Genomic DNA, 13,482 nt, shown 5'->3' with positions numbered 1-13,482 from the left:
AGCTACTGGTCTGCACTTCATAACGATAATGATGATGGCGGTCTTTAAAAAGGTCAGAGCCTCTCACTTCCAGTTTACAGCTATATAAATTACAGTCAATGGAAAAGAGCACTATTACTTGTAACAACGTAATGACCTACTGTACATGTGCCCTGCGATTAGCTGGCGACCAGTCCAGGGTGTACCCCGCCTCTCGTGACCCTCGTGGGGACAAGCGATATAAAAGGCTTGGATGGATGGACAACATAATGACATCCGATACTAGAACTACAGTACATGTCCAGGATCTAGCGGGCCCTCGGAAGCAACTCTGAAATCAGCCTCATTGCTAATAGTGTGGATGTGACATGGGCCAGCACTCCTGATTCTGAAGGTCCTGGGTGGACATGGCAACACGTAAAAGCTGAAATCTGATTGGACCAAAAAAAAAAAGTAAGGCTATGTTCACACTGCGGGGTGATGATGATGTCCAATTTGAATTTTTTTGTTAAAATACGCCTTTTTATGTGGTCCTTCACATTACCAAAGAAAATTGTTCATCTGAACGCAAGGTGTCCGGGAAATGACGTGCATGCACAACAGCACGACGCCACACACATTTCCATGTTTTTACAAAAGTAAAGATTGTTGCGTCGTCTGTTCCGAGGAGTGTGAGGGTGGCAGGAGTTGTGGGAGCGCCGTGAACCACTTCACTGACGCTTTTAAAACTCATTTTCGCATGTAGGTCAGATATGATACATGTCGGATTTATATCGACAAACGAACAAGGCCTGAGTCGCATTTGAAAAAAATCAGAATTGTATTGTTCCCACTGACATGAAACAATCCGATACAGGTCACATATGAGCAAAAAAATCGGAAGTGACCTGCAGTGTGAGCGTGGCCGACATATGGTACACGGTACTGGACTGGAAGCAGCAGTACAGCCAAGAGACACGCGACCAAATGCAGATAATAAACTGCTGGGAATAAATTTATATAATTTCAAGGAACAAATACAAGACGACCCACCGCCGGTATGCACGGGCAGGGTCCATCTAGCTCGGGGCGGGTCATGTCTATGAGGAACAAAGCCTTTCCTTCATGATGTCATTAGAACCTGGAACTTCTTTGTAAAGGCTGTACCTAATGTTGTGGTCAGTGAAGTAATCACAAATGACCCTATTAATAAAACATGCTCTCTGATGCATTTGATTAGCTAGGAAGTTCTCCACTGGTTCATTTGAATAATAAGCATCACAGTAGAGCACCCAGAGAGCATTTAGATACCTGGCTGACACCTCGGGTGAGAGAGAACATCACTATGTTTTAATTAGTCCTCCTAATACGGTGCTGGTGCAGAGAAACAATGTCACAAACAGCCTCGGGGTGAAGTATGCGTGCCCCCCCCGATCCTCCATTGATGTGTGTCTAATGAGTCCATCAGCGTGACAGCACTGCATCCTGGGGGAGCCTCCATTGAGGAACACCGGCGGATCACACATGGATGTTCCTTGATTGAGAACGCCATCTGTCATCGCATCTGAGTGTGTGTTTGCCAAACATGGCGTGCATCACGTGCAAAGTCCACCTGTTTTGTTGTCGCCACAAATTAAAGTCCGACCTCCCATCATCACGTCGCGTCACTTCCCCAACCAATCAAACGTGCCTTTTATTACATATAGAAGAGAGGAGATGTTTTTCACATGTCAAATGCCACCGCAGAGCTATGCATGATTTAGTGCAAGTACCTCAAAAGCACATGCAACACATGAGCAGCGTCAATAATTCATGCTGCATCCCAACCACCGGCAGGAGTTTCTCACATCAGGTGAGGTGGAGAAACCGAAAACGATGTCTACGAGCTCAACTTTGCCCTCCAGGAGCGTCCTGAGGTCTCCCCGGAGTGGAGGAGGCACTCACATCACACGAGAGAGGCCGTCTCACGCTACACACGCCGCCAAGCGCCACTTCACGCTGAATGGCTCCTACGCTCTGAGCCTGTCAACATTCGCTAAGAGCTATTTCCTTTCACTCTGCAGCACAGTAAATATTTTCACCACATCACAGCGCCTATGGAGAGCTGTGGTGAAGTCATCATCAAATACACCACACTGCATGTAAACACTGGTGTTTTATATGAAAAACATCAACCACATGCTGCCTAATAAGAAAACCACTTTTGTACTAAAAACAACACAACGTACAACATAATTACCGCCGCCAAGTGCAGCGCGGAGGTTAGGATTTTGCCGGCATTTATCTGTTTGTCTGTTTGTTTGTGTTCAAAAGAAGTTCTGAATGGACTTCAATGACATTTTCAGGAGTTATCGGAAATGGGATATGGAACAACTGATTGCATTTTGGGGGTGATCTAGATCACCGTCTGGATCCAGGAATCTTTTTAAAGGATTCTTTAACATTGCGAGATTGGACCATTTTTGCCGTTTGTGCATATAACTCCACAGAAATGCAGGACAGGTTTCCAACATGTTCTACAAAATATCAAAGACCGAGCCAAAAAATGGTGGATTATTATTTTGGTGTGAATCACAATACGGGGAGCAACTGTGGCGCTTGGCAGAGGTCTATGCTCTCTACGTAGTGCTTCTCTAGTTCATTATGGAAAATTCACATCAGATAAATCTGATATTTTTTGGAAATCATCAGTCTTTGTCCACATGTGGAGCATCAACCACACGCTACATAATAGGACACAAGGTACAACGTCATTGGTTATGAAAAAGTCACATAGATTTTTTTAAATGTTTGTTTTGTAAATCATAATTTAATTTTCTTTCAGTTCTTTCAGGTTTTTTTTCCCATTTTTTTAAAATAAAAATTTCTTGAATTTCCCCAATAATAATAATAATTTTATTTATAAAAGCACACAGATTTGTAATGTAATACGTAAACATTTCTCTCTCAATATTACAACTTTATTAACGTAAAATATTTTAAAAACCCTTCCAATATTACCACTTCATTCTCGTGACATGATAACATTTTTCAATGGTATGACAACTTTATTTTCTTAAATTAATTATTAACATTTTTCTCGTAACATTCCAGCTTCATTATGATAGTATTGTTGTAATATTCTTGTAAAATTCCAAACATTTTATCGTAAAATTATGACTGTATTCTCTTGAAATAAATTTACAACTGTTGCCTCATTACATGACAACTTTGTTGCAATCGTACGCTTTATTTTTGTAATATTGTAACGTATTCTCCTGATATTAATCCATTTTATTACATTTCATAGTTTTACATCTGTCTTGCAATATTACAACATTGTTACGCCACTGAACCACAACTATGCAATACATATTGTTCAGTGGTGGAAAAAAAACCCTGTCCCATTTGCTGGTTGCGGTGGGGCACTGCCCTCCCCGCCTCTAATACTGCATGCATCTGACTTTAATCTGCACGCTTGTTCCAGGTGCACATCTCTTTGTGGTGTAAAATCCAGGTCAAATGAGATGACAGAAACCCACACATGAGTGAGTGTGGTTCATTTGCCAGCTCTTTGAACAGCATTTGCACTCTTAAGCTCTTTTGGACGCCTCAGCTCTCCTTAAATCCCCGACATGGATCCGTCAAACGTGAGCACTTTGTTCCCGAAGAAGCTCCTCTTTACGCTCTTGTTATCCAACACGTGTCCTACCTTTGGCTTAGAAAGCAACACTGGGGATCTATCAAAGCTAATTTTCTTTCAATTTCAACTGTAAAGAACAACCACAATAGCTCTAACCCACAAAATGTTTCTGTTGAAGAAACCAAGCAGCAAAAAGTAGGTAAAAAAAGAGGACTGCATGAATGCAGTGATGAGCAAACATGCCTCATCTTGCATTGCTGCCTTCTCGTTACTCATGTTTGTTTTCTAATCAAGCACATTTTCGGACAGTTGGACCATGTGCTTCTGATGTGACTTCCTCAAGGGGCAAAAAGGGAAGCATCACATGACAAACCAGATGTTTAAGGTCTTTTTGCCCAGATACAGCATGAGTACTTGTGCCTCCAATTGTGTGTGTGTGTGTGTGTGTGTGGTGCTGTGGGTGGGGGGTGGTAACTTGTTTACAGCTCACACACACACACACACACACACACACACACACACACACACACACACACACGCTGCACGGCGGAGCCCTCTCGACAGGGGAAGAAAGACAAGCGCATGAGAAGTTGGCAGAGTGAAAGTGCACCGGCAGGGATAAAAATACTAGTAGTGAGCAGCTACAACAGCATTTAAGGCCTTCAAGCATCACTATCTGCTACCACTATCAGCCCAGTGTGCTGAAGTAGGTTAACGCTAATCTCCATATTATGCAAATTCCCCCCCGATCCCCCACATACAACTTCATGAACCATAAGGTAATTGTTGCTGTGCACCTATGAGATGATCACTTTTTACACAAGTCCAACAACAGTTAAAGAACAACACTTGAAGAAGTGTTCTCATAGTGAAATGGGTCCCTAGAGCGTGATTAGGACCACCGTACGTGAGAGACATCTCTCATCTCCCTCACTTGTTTGCTTCATTTATGAGGGACGAGGCACCTCCTAAAAGAACATCATAGGAGAAAACCTCCCTGCTCATGGACGTGATATCACCTCTGACCCGCCCCGTGCATACACCCACCATCTCACTACAACAGCTTTGGGAAAAAAAATGTAGGCTTTGCTACACATCTTTAAAAAAGTCTGCAATTCTGCCAGTCAACTACATATGTGACACCTGTAAGTTTGATCATTTAGATTTTCCCCAGCCTAAAAAAGCTTACCTAGCATGATGTTGCTGTTGAGATGTGTGAGTAATGGGTCACAAAGCTACGCTAGTGTTGTCACGGTTGTTGTATGTGATACAGCATCTATTACACTGAACAAGTGCAGAGTCACAGTGTACAGTCATCCCTCGTTTAATGCGGTTAATTGCTTCCAGACCTGACATCGATAAGTGAAGAAGGATTCCTTATTTGTAAAGACAATATTATCATAGTTAGAGAATATACAACCTGTTTATGCCTTTCTAAATACAATTTTTAGCATTGTTAGAGCCCCACAGACATGCAATAACTCCACTATAGGGCATATAGCAAGCTACCGAGCTAACTAGTTAGACTCCAATTTATTTGCTGTAAACATAAGAAAGTCTTTCAAACAGAGTGGGGAAGAACAAAGTAAGAAGCCAAAAGCTTACCACCCACTTCCACACCAATTGGGAGGATAACTTTTTTTCACTCTATCACGTAGGACATGCCACGGCTGACTGCATGCAGTGTTAAGGTAATGTAAGGTAATGTCTCATCAGTGTAACGTTACTGACACCTGAATACTGACCAGAATACAACATACGACTTGACCTTCAATATTTTTTTTTGACTAATAACAGGCCATTGTCAGCCAAGAAACAGAAACCATTTAAAAATTAATTTTGGAAAATACACGAACCGCAATGCATTGCGGGGCGAATGTATGCTTATTGGAGCCACACACGACTGTCTCCGACAGTCGTGGACAAACACGGCTCATTAGCATTAAAAAGATAACGCAGAGTGATTTGTGAGGTCTGATTTTTTCGATGAGGCATTTTTGTGTAGCAAATGTATTACTCTTTTGAAGGCATATTGTTTTGAGAAGCCAAACTCCTAACTTGTGTAACGTCAGCGACTACCTGGAATTACGTCCTTCATCACCGAAATCCGACCACGACTGGACTTAGGGGACCAAGTGGGAGGTAAGTCGCCGTTGATGGACTATGCTGCTGATGGGGATGTCATACAACTTGATGTCAAAAAATCCCAACCATCCCTTTAAAGTTACGGACACACAAAACAGCCCAGTAGGTCTTAGTAACAGCACTTGTCTAAGCACCAGTCTAAATTCAGCATGCAGGCTCGAGTTTGACACTCTTCCAATTTACTATTGTGGAACCTCTGAGACTTATTTAAAATTGTCAAAAAAAAAGAGTAGAATGTGGGACTTAAGATAACATTTTGGAGTCTGCAAACATTTAATAAAGTATGTTGAAATAACAGTTATTGTTTTTTTGATGCAATATGCACTATTTGACCACTGGTCTGCCTGTTTGGGTTTTGATGTGTTTGCACATGCCTACACACGCGGTTGCCGTGTAAACAGTGGCCAAGACAACAAGACTGTATCCGTTTTCTCTTGTAAACAACCACTCCAGTTGACTGTATGTCATAATGTAATACATGGCAGAGGGGGAGTCAAGAGTAACCTTACATGATGACATATCCTCAGGGTGAATAACTCGTGCTTGATTGGTCTCAATGGGCGATGGAGGGGAGGGGCATGCAGGAATGCAGAACTCCACATACAAATCTAAGCACACTTTGCAAGCACCTAAATAACAGGTCAACCCATGACCTTTGGCGGTTTGGTTAAAGACAGCAAAGTAAGACGAAGGAAACGATACACCCACAGATGAAAACACCCACACTGGAGCACACAACACCCACATAACACCCACACACATTTAAAGACTCTCACACATAGCAGCAGTGAGCACAGCGCAGTTGCTTTGTGAACACTCAAACAAGGGGGGGTTGTAAAAAAACAAAAAAGACAAAATAAAAGTCCACTGCATGGGTGATGAGGCGAGCAGGAAAGGGAGGGGCGGAGGGGGTGGGTGGGGCTTGTAGCCGAAAGAAAGGGAGGGAGAGAGAAGCTGGGAGGGAGGGGGAAGGTAGCGGTGCAAGAATGACATCACCTTCCCTGAAATGTCACATTATCTCAAGCCTTGGCTTTGCTGTCTACAGGGATGACATCATTCCTCCTGCAAGCCCCGCCCTCCGTGTGCTGTGTGAGGTGAGCCATTTGTTTGTGTGCATGCAGGCGTGTGTGCACCAGCCAGCGCTTCTTTCATCATGCTTTTGTAACACACACAAGAACTTCAACGACACTTTTATTTTCACTCATTTCAACACAGCCTGCTGTGTACTCGCTGCATGTTTTATTGGATTTAACTAGTCTTTAGCATCCTGCACAATCTATGGACTTTATTTTAACACCTAAATAAAAACGACCGCTTTGCAAAGGTTATTATTCTTTTGAAACACATCAAACAATGTTCATTTTTAACTTGTGCAATTCTAACACAAGCCATGTTGTAACTGTAGGGGGAGCTGTAGCGAGACCTTGCACCAGCAGCTTTTTCGACAATGCTTGGTCAGGATTTTAAAAGATTTCATTACTTGAGTGGTGCTGTTCCGTTGCTCTATGGCAGGGCTGTTCCACTGGCGGCCCGCGTGCCAAATCTCACCCACAAATGTCATCAGACCGGCCCGCAAAAACTTGGACAGGCGTTTTTTTGGGGGCAGTATGTCCTTAAAATCTACTTCTGTGTAAACACATTGTTTATTTTAATGTATGGCTTCATTTATTATTATATACTAGCCATTTAGTGAAGTAAAAACGTGATATATATATATATATATACAAAATAAGAATAATAGTCAAAGGAGAAGTCCAACCCCCCTGTCCTTAGCTTTCTACAAATGTGACCCCCAGAGCAATTTAGTTGGCATTTCAGGCTTAAGTTTTAGGTTATGGAGAGTCTATTTAATTGTACTTAGTAGAGATACTCCAATTGATCGGCCACCAATCAGTATCGGCTGATTTTCATGAAAAATCACGTGATCGGCATATGCCGATAAATGCCTTTCAAAGCCAATACCCTGTGGCTAGCAGCGATCCCTGCGTGCAGTGTAGTGTCTTGCCCTTACTAACGTCTTGGGCAGCGATCCCTGCGTGGAGTGTAGTGTCTTGCCCTTACTAACGTCTTGGGCAGCGTACTTCCCTTCACACTGCGTATGCGTGCCAAAACAAAAACAACCATGTGTGCCATGTGGAACGTAACTGGCAACACATGCCATGAAAACTACCTTACGGGCGTAGCTCATTAAAAAGGTTTAATTCAATACGGTATTTGAAGAACAAATACGTGGCGGAGTATGGTGCCTTTTCAAGGCTTCACGCAACAATCACGCAACAATCGAGTGCCCAAACAAAGCACCCTAAGCATTGCTGAGTCACTGTCCATACATTTTTTTATTGAGTGCGACCCGTTCTTCTATGGAACAAACACGCCAAGGAACTGAAACCAATGCCCAAAGTTTTTTTGAGGGGGGAGACGAGAAAAACAGACACGCGTGCACATGGCAATGCAAAAAAAAAAAAAAAAACAGATTACCTTTCACAGTAGCACAAGGCGCCCTGCAACTAAACTTTCTTGTATTGCTTTGTGTTCATTTGTGGGGGAGGGAGACCAACCTTGAATAGCACTTGGCCTAAAGGCGGCTTGAAAGAAACAGTTAGTTTGACTCAGTGATAAAGAACACAAGTTCAATAGAAGTGAAGATAATTAGCCCTTGTGCTTTTTTGGCACTGCTGGCCACCCCTGTATTCCTGTTACTCTCCACCCATACAAGTGTCCTCTTTTTACTAAATCCTAATATGGTCACATGTCAGCCAATCAAAAGCGGCTATCTAGTGGTGCAGCGAATGCAACCTGTAGCGCTGGCAGGGCGGGTGAGGACTGTTAACATACCATATATCACCTTACACCTGCTCAAAGACAAACCATAAAAGGTGAGTCACGCGTACACAAACGGCCGCCTTTATTGAAATGCGAAAGTATGAGGCGTAAACCCATGGAGTGGACCCATGGCGCTGATGCATGATGCACGTTGCTACTTAGTGAAGCATTAGCACACATAGTGGAAGTAGGAAAGCGGAAATCATGTCACACATATTGCGCGCAGATGCACGCTCATTTGATACACACTCCTGTCCTGCTCTGACGCACCATCTGCATCACGCAGCAGCTGACAGTCGTTAAAAGCAGCCAAGCATGGCGGCCGTGTCATCGGTGCCCTTTTAATGCGTGTCTAACACATCTCTACACCTGCTTTACAACACAGCAAAGATGACAATGGCTGAGAGTGTTAGTATCACGTGGATTGTCTTACCTGTCACCACTTGGCACTGTAGATATGATAGAAGCTTCTCACCATGGGGATATCACTGAAAAAGTCACATGTTGCGGGTTAACAAACTTAAAAAATGTGTTCAGTTTGTTGTTTATAGCTGCTTTGCTCAGCAAATTCAGACAAAATCCGCAAAGGTTGTTTTTTTAAGCTAAAGCTTGATGGAATTTGAATGGTTTCCAAAACAAGATGGCCGACATGGCTGAGGTCAAATTCTTAAGTGTTCTAACAACAATAACAACAATCAACAATCTTTCAAAACTTCTTACTATTTATGAAGCAATTATTGATTTAAAAGTTAGGTATCTAAAACAAGATGGCCGACATACTGCTTGCACGCTTTTTCTAAAGCAGACACAAATGTAAAATACCTTCTTCAAACTTCAAACATCATAGAACAAATACAGAATGATGAACAACTCTTCTTCTGTCTCCTTCCTCCTTTCAAGCACTGCGCCATGCACTGATGAGGGGTTCAAGCACACTGCGTATTTCTGAGTGAGTGAATGTGTGATTGTAGGGCCCGATGAAATCCGTATTTTTGCCCAAATTCCGTTACATTTTTTTCCAAATGAAATTTTTTACCCTTTAGACTTATTTTACCAGCATGGATTACATACTTTTGTGACAGTAAATAAAATGTCCATTACTTAATTGCAATTAAGTTATACATTGTTTCCTACAGGAAATATCGATACGGTTTTCGTCAGTCCCTTTGGAACAGGATTGACTTTTAAATGGTACCTAACACAAGATGACAAAACTGAGGTCAAACATTCAATTTAGTCGCGGAAGAATAATGTGTGCGAAGAAAAAGGATAATAAAAAGATGTATGAAAAGCTGAGAATGTGTGAAAACGTAAATACGTTTTAGTGTGGTTATTAGCGTGTTTTTATGATGAGCCTAACCTGTCTTCAATGACTTGCAGTGCACATTTGACCTTTCCTTTTACAACCTACCCCTCACCGGGCTCCTAATTGTATATCATTTTAAAGAACAGCTCTTTGGGGGGGTGCTATTTGTGAATTTTAATCTGTTTGCTGCAGCTTCACTGTGGACAGCTTCTCACCTCCATTAGAATGCAGGCAGAGTTTATGGCGCACTTCACAAGTTGGTGCACACGCACCCCCCTCCCTCCTGCTGAGTGTGCATGAGCAGCCCTCCACATTAACACTCGAGACCCCCACACACCTGCTACCCAAAACCAAACAACAGCCCCCCCCCCCCCCACACACACACACACACCACCCCTTCGGCTGTGTCCTGCAGGTGCTCATTCCAACAGTCCAAAGGTGAACAAATAGAGCAATAAATAGTGGTCAAATGTTACGCCACCACATTTTGGCTTTTGGTCTTTTTCAGGGACAAGATGAACATCCCTCGTATGATTGAGGACGTGCAAGGCTGAGTGGGTATGGAGGAGGATGGGAAGGGGGGCACTCTGGACATGAAAGCATTCCAGGTCAGCTATTTGCACTGGGAGCTTCAGGGTGGGGACCGCGGTCATTATTAAGGTGGGCCAGACGAGTGAGCGCTGCTTTTTTAACACTTCAGTCCCGCGGCAAGCAGCCCCCTAAAAATAGTCAAGATATGTCCCACCCAAAATGTCTTGTGGCAGCTTCAACAGTTACACATAGTCAGCACCATCACTTCTTCCGAGGGAGCGCAGGAAAAAAAGGAGTCATGTTGGAGGAAGAACGTTTCAAATAGGCTTTGGAGTGACAATAACAAAGCTATCCAACTAATAATTTGGGTTAGGAGTCCTCTTGTGGTCAATGCTAGAACTGCAAGTACAGCTCAACAGCAGGGGACGGAAAGCTTGACAAAAAAATTAAATAAAATGAGAAGACCTGTGTTGAAATCAAGAAAATTGGATAAGAAGTAGATAAATAATATATCATAATACATGTAACTGAAATATGTCTTACTGATTGTATTGGTAAACAACCCATTACCACACAGAGGAGGGCCTTCAGTCATGAGGGGTGCCCCCTGCAACATCTCCACATAGCCGGCTGCCGTTTGACGCTCCTACACAACGTGAAGCTCCATTGTTCCATTGAAGGATCATGATGACGCTCCCTCCACTGTGCCGTGTGGAAAACATCTCAGGTGGGGTCTCCGTGTCTTGCCAGTAACGTTGGAAGCCATCAGGACCATCAAGGTTACATTTTTTCCCCCCTATGAGAATAAAACTGTCTTCCGCCTTCCACAACTTCCACGTTTGGTGCTCTCGTACAAATTCCAAAGGGGCAATTTTGCAGCATCGAAGGAGACGAGGCCTCTGAAGATGTTTTTTCCTCTCAAAAGCCTTCTCTCGCAGATGCTGTCTGATGGTTACTGGACTGGACTCAGCACCAGTAACAACGTTCATTTGGGCCAAGGATCAATGGGATTTTTCGGGTCTACCACTTGACTTTTTTGTTCTATAACCCTCAGGATGTTTGAAGAAGTTTCAAATGACTGTCTTACTGCACCCAACCTCAGCAGCATTGGCGTGCTGCGAGAGGCCTCGCTTATGCAGCCCAACAATCCCATCGAGTTCAAAGAGAGAAAGCTTTTTTGCCTTTGCCATCAAGCGATCATGTGAGATTATGACAGGTTTTTCCTTCATAAGGCTGTGGTCTTAAACGTTTGATCAGCTGACAAACAGCCTATTTCACTTTAATTCTTGTTTGCAATAAATTGCTTAGTCGAAACATTTTTTTGTCTCACTCCCATTGCTTCATTTTGTATTTTGAACTCTACTTAGAACCTCCTTAAGATCCAACAGTGCACAATGTCAATTCTTGCAATTTTTTAACTGGTCTTAAGATTTTGCTCAGGAGTGTATATGGCATTATTAGGGTATGTTTATCTGGTTAGTTCATTTGCTGGTTTATACATACAGTGAAATATAAAGCACAGTTATTTCGTAGTATTGTATCGTATACAGCATATTTAGTGACATCTATCATCTCGTCACAATTTAGGCACCGATATGTAAAAATACCGTCATCATTGTGGCACACTTGCTACAGCATAACACAAAAGAATAGCATCCGTGGTGTTGTCATGGCAACACTCACATTAATGACTCTGCAGTCCTCATTGGTGGACCAGCCAGGACAACTACATTGAAGTTGGCTTGATTACTGCTGGCTTCAAAATATGTGACAATTGTAGCACTAAATCAAGAAAATCCATTCCTCACCGTTGCTTTAATGCTAGCCACTCGTTTATAATCAGGTAGGCCCTCTGCTGATCATTTGTGTGCTATGATATGTTAAAAAGATATTGTTTTTAATCACACTGAGCCCCGTGACCATCAAAATGTAGCAGCTCCCTTCCCCGCTACCGTCTAAATGCATGCAAATCCCAGCCACCTGTTGAGGATTCTTGCCCATGGCCTGAATCGGGGTCTGCAGGAGGGTGTTGTTGTGCCCCAGACATGAACCGCTTACAGCTGTCAATGTTCCACGCGGCTCTGCCAAGCCCCTCTGGCACTGCATACTGAAGGACGACTGAATGAATAAAACATACAAAAGACAAAGAAGACAAAAAAAACCAGCAGCTTTTGGGCAGGAAGAGCACATTTGGACGGCTGATTTATGATGAAAACAACAAAAAAACAGCCTTGAATTTAAGAATTGCAAGGTACTGGCCTTCATTGTGACTGTTGCTGCAACCTAGGAACACAAGAGGACTTCCTTGGCAGGACATAAACAAACCCACATATTTAAGTAAATATTGGAGAAGCAGAAAATATTGCATATTGTAATGTATTTACATTTATCACCATTAATACAGTGGTGCCTTGGTTAACATCATTTATTAACATTATTTCTTTCCAGAAGGTCGGACCAAAACAGACTCTAACCAAGGCAAATTTTCCCATAGAAAATCATGTAAGTCCAATGAATCTGTTTCAGCCGCCCAAAAATGTTAACACAAAAACATTTTATAGACAATTATTTTTAGTTTTACATGCAGAACATGCAAAAAACCACAAAACAACACAAAATAAACACAATCTGCTGCAACCACAATTTGCAAAAGTGTAAAAAATACTGTATATCTAACTGAATATCAACATTCTACAACCAATAAACATGTAGCTTGCCATTTAATATGAAAATGGAAAACAAAAAATCAACAACCGCTGGACGCAGTGACGTCGTGGAAGTGCTGTCTGGTGACGTTTGCTATGTTTGACTGCGGATGCTGCGAACATCCTACAGTAAGTTTGAACGCTTATGTTTTGCTGTTGGAACTGGAAATGATGTGTATGCACCGCAGCCGATGACGGAGCCACTCGCCGTCACATCTACATACCTCTGAAATGATGACGATCTTCTCTTTAAGCCGTAAAATTCAGAGGTTTTGCACCCTTGTCTCGGTGCGGTCCATGTGTTTGTTAAGTCGTGTATCTCCCTACAACTCTGCTGCTCACAATGCGTTGCGTGATATTTGCAAAATTTTGGTTGCTAACCAAAAAACGCA

General features: G+C 42.6%; 1 long non-coding RNA gene across 2 annotated transcripts in view; it reads right to left on the bottom strand.

Moving 5' to 3' along the window:
• LOC129171924 (uncharacterized) overlaps nt 1–13,482 on the bottom strand; it is a 40,612-nt gene that overhangs the window by 16,007 nt on the left and 11,123 nt on the right. For both annotated transcript variants that reach the window (XR_008566862.1, XR_008566861.1), the window contains exons 3-4: nt 12,366–12,492; nt 8,982–9,036 (exon numbers count right to left, since the gene is read on the bottom strand). This is a non-coding gene — a long non-coding RNA (uncharacterized LOC129171924). The remainder of the gene's footprint in view (nt 1–8,981; nt 9,037–12,365; nt 12,493–13,482) is intronic.

The sequence above is a fragment of the Dunckerocampus dactyliophorus genome, chromosome 19 (genome assembly GCF_027744805.1).
Source record: "Dunckerocampus dactyliophorus isolate RoL2022-P2 chromosome 19, RoL_Ddac_1.1, whole genome shotgun sequence".
NCBI classification, from domain to species: Eukaryota; Metazoa; Chordata; class Actinopteri; order Syngnathiformes; family Syngnathidae; genus Dunckerocampus; species Dunckerocampus dactyliophorus.
This window is presented reverse-complemented; position numbering and strand designations above follow the sequence as displayed.